The sequence below is a fragment of the Physeter macrocephalus genome, chromosome 2 (genome assembly GCF_002837175.3).
Source record: "Physeter macrocephalus isolate SW-GA chromosome 2, ASM283717v5, whole genome shotgun sequence".
NCBI lineage: Eukaryota > Metazoa > Chordata > Mammalia > Artiodactyla > Physeteridae > Physeter > Physeter macrocephalus.
The window spans coordinates 95,123,272-95,127,488 of record NC_041215.1 but is presented as its reverse complement, the minus strand read 5'-3'; positions in this window follow the sequence as shown (position 1 = coordinate 95,127,488).

Genomic DNA, 4,217 nt, shown 5'->3' with positions numbered 1-4,217 from the left:
GTGGTGCTGAATTCTCTTAGCTTTTGCTTGTCTTTAAAGCTTTTGATTTCTCCATCGAATCTGAATGAGATCCTTGCCACGCAGAGTAATCTTGGTTGTAGGTTCTTCCCTTTCATCCCTTTAAACATATCGTGCCACTCCCTTCTGGCTTGTAGAGTTTGTGCTGAGAAATCACCTGTTAACTGTATGGGAGTTCCCTTGTATGTTATTTGTCGCTTTTCCCTTGTCGCTTTTAATAATTTTTCTTTGTCTTTAATTTTTGTCAATTTGATTACTATGTTTCTTAGCGTTTTTCTCCTTGGGTTTATCCTACTTGGGACTCTCTCCGCTTCCTGGACTTGGGTGGCTATTTCCTTTCCCATGTTAGGGAAGTTTTCGACTATAATCTCTTCAAATATTTTCTCTGGTCCTTTCTCTCTCTCTTCTCCTTCTGGGACCCCTATAATGTGATTGTTCATCTGTTTGTTCTTTAATTCTTCTAGGTGTTTGTTCTTTAATTCTTCTAGGTCTGTGTTAAACATTTCTTGCATCTTCTTGATCTTTGCCCCCATTCTTTTTCCGAGGTCCTGGATCATCTTCACTATCGTCATCCCGAATTCTTTTTCTGGAAGGTTGCCTATCTCCACTTCACTTAATTGTTTTTCTGGGGTTTTACCTTGTTCCTTCATCTGGTACATAGTCTTCTGCCTTTTCATTTTGTCTATCTTTTTGTGAATGTGGTTTTCATTCCACAGGCTGCAAAACTGTAGTTCTTCTTGCTTCTGCTGTCTGCCCTCTGGTGCATGAGGCTATGCAAGTTTCCTGATGGGAGGGACTGGTGGTGGGTGGAGCTGGGTGTTGCTCTGGTGAGCAGAGCTCAGTAAATCTTTAATCTGCTTGTCTGCTGATGAGTGGGGCTGGGTTCCCTCTCTGTTTGGCTTGAGGTGACCCAGCACTGGAGCCTACCTGGCTCTTTGGTGGGGCTAATGGCAGACTCTGGGAGGGCTCACGCCAAGGAGTACTTCCCAGAACTTCTGCTGCCAGTGTCCTTGTCCCTGCAGTGAGCCACAGCCACTCCCCACCTCTGCAGGAAACCCTCCAACACTAGCAGGTAGGTCTGATTCAGTCTCCTATGGAGTCAGTGCTCCTTCCCCTGGGTGCTGATGTGCACATTACTTTGGGTGTGCCCTCCAAGAGTGGAGTCTCTGTTTCCCCCAGTCCTGTCGAAGTCCTGCAATCAAATCCCCTAGACTTCAAAGCCTGATTCTCTAGGAATTCCTCCTCCCGTTGCTGGACCCCCAGGTTGGGAAGCCTGACATTGGCTCAGAACCTTCATTTCAGTGGGTGGACTTCTGTGGTATAAGAGTTCTCCAGTTTGTGAGTCACCCAACCAGCAGTTATGGGATTCGATGTTATTGTGATTGCGCCCCTCCTACCTTCTCATTGTGGCTTCTCCTATGTCTTTGTATGTGGGGTATCTTTTTTGGTGAGTTCCAGTGTCTTCCTATCAATGACTGTTCAGCAGTTAGTTGTGATTCCAGTGCTCTCACAAGACAGAGTGAGGGGACGTCCTTCTACTCTGCCCAAGATAATGTTTTCTAGTTTTTTAAAAAAATTTTTTATTGATGTATAGTTGATTTACAATGTTGAGTGAATTTCTGCTGTACAACAAAGTGATTCAGTTATACATTTATATATTTTTCATATTCGTTTCCATTATGGTTTATCACAGGATACTGAATATAATTCCCTGTGCTATACAGTAGGACCTTGTTGTTTATCCATCCTAGACATACTAGATTGCATCTGCTAATCCCAAACTCCCAATCCTTCCCTCCCTCACCTCACCTCCCCCTTGGCAACCACACATCTGTTCTCTATATCTGTGAGTCTCTTTCTGTTTTGTAGATATGTTCATTTGTGTCATATTTAATTTATTTGTTTTAAATTTATTTATTTATTTATTTTTATTTTTGGCTGCGTTAGGTCTTCGTTGCTGTGCACAGGCTTCTTTAGTTGTGGTGAGCGGGGGCTACTCTTCATTGCGGTGTGCAGGATTCTCATTGCGGTGGCTTCTGTTGTTGCGGAGCATGGGCTCTAGGTGCATAGGCTTCAGCAGTTGTGACTCGTGGGCTCTAGAGCACAGGCTCAGTAGTTGTGGCGCACGGGCTTAGTTGCTCCATGGCATGTGGGATCTTCCCAGACCAGGGCTTGAACCCGTGTCCCCTGCCTTGGCAGGCGGATTCTTAACCACTGTGCCACCAGGGAAGCCCATTTGTGTCATATCTTAGATTCCACATATAAGTGATACCATATGGTATTTGTCTTTCTGACTTACTTCACTTAGTATGATAATCTCTAGGTCCATCCATGTTGCTGCAAATGGCATGAGTTCATTCTTTTTTTATGGCTGAGTAATATTTCATTGTATATAAACACCACATCTTCTTTTCCATTGCTCTGTCAGGGGACATTTAGGTTCTTTCCATGTCTTGGCCCAGTCGTTTCTATATGTGTGTATAGTTAAGCTGTATCTGCATTTCAAAGTGTTTATTGTGTTAAACATTGATACAGTACAGGCCACTCATTTGAGAGGAAATTTGACAGGTTAGGGTACACATGGACTGGCACCCAACAAGTGGACTGGCCCAAGTTACTACTTACTAGGGGTGTGATAACTAATTACCTAATCTGGAGACCTCCGTTTCCTCATCTGTAAAATGAGGGTAATAATTACCTCCTGGAGTTGCAGAGAGGATTAAATGTACAGCAGTTAGCCCAGTGCTAGAAAATGGTAAATTTGATATATGGCACTACTACACCTGTAACTAGAAGTATAAGCCTCAGTTTTAGATCATGTGCTTTGCAAAGCAGAACTAGTTGTCTTTTTAATAAAGGAGCATACAAGTGACTTATTTTTCCTATAAACTATTATATACATAATAGTTAAAATCTTGGGAAATAGGTCTCTCTCCTCACTTTTAAATATTACAATATATTTTGTTTTCTTCTCTTTGAATAAGTTAGGTAACCTAAAATTTATTTCACCGTCCATGTTAATCTTTTTAACAAGTGGATATTGCTTTTTAATATTCTAAGAATTGGAGTTAAGTACCTGGTTATATCTGTGATATGTCTGTATTATTTTACACAAGCTGTCTTCCCGTAAGTAAAACTCAGAAAGATGTGCTCCAATTTGAGAATTAGCTGATGCATGCAGAAGAAATTCACTCAATCAATGTATGGGCATGTTCTGATGATAGAATAACTGGCTGATTTCAGAAAGGAAAAAGATGACCTAGTCCATTTTAACTGTTGATGGAAAACATCCTTACATTATGTTGTCAGAGACCTGAGGGTAGAAAGTGTGTACTCCTTTTTGGAATTATAACTAAAATGATGTGACTCTGGAGGACCCACAGTATGAGAACATGCTACCAAAAAGATCACTTTGTCTTCTGGGAAGGATACTAAATAGCAGGGCATGGGGCTAAACCACAGATGTTTGGCTTAAGAGTTCACAGTTGAGGATGGTAGGTAGTCTCAGAAAATTATAAAATGCCTCTGCTGAGCCAGTTACCGCTAAGATTCCACCTACGTGTGCACTACTTAAATACCTTCCTGCATACTTGAGCCTTAGTGACCTGTCAGCAGAGGGTGTCTGTGACAGTTACATGAGAATGGCCTTATTTGCTTAGGATTGTGTGTGGGTGTTGAACACGGCACTTTTAGCATAAATTTATGAGGTGCAAGCTTTTAATGCAAAGATGACTCATAAGGTTTCAGAATGTGTAAATATGAGGCACAATCTAACTTATACCGTCACTGGTACTCACCCACAGCAAAACTAGCCTGGGTTGATTACTGAATTGTTTGGACCACCAGGAAATTCACAATATTTGTCACTCTTAATAGGCTGATGACAAAAATTCTTGGGTTGATTGTAACACTTGTTTGGCGCTACCATCTTAAACCAGTGTTACATGTACTTAATCTGCATTTTGCAATATTATGTTTGATGGCAGCATTCAATTAACTCTATTTCTGAGACTGTGAAGAAGTTAATTCTTTTGAGAAGTTACACTGGAAAACTTAAAGACAGCAATTGTATAATACAGTAAAAAAAATTAGAGGCAACAGATAAAGGATCATAACTAAACATTTGATATGGATGTTGAAATAAAACTAAGATCAGCATTTTTTGTGATTCGTTTCTGATGAATCACAAAACTCGCATT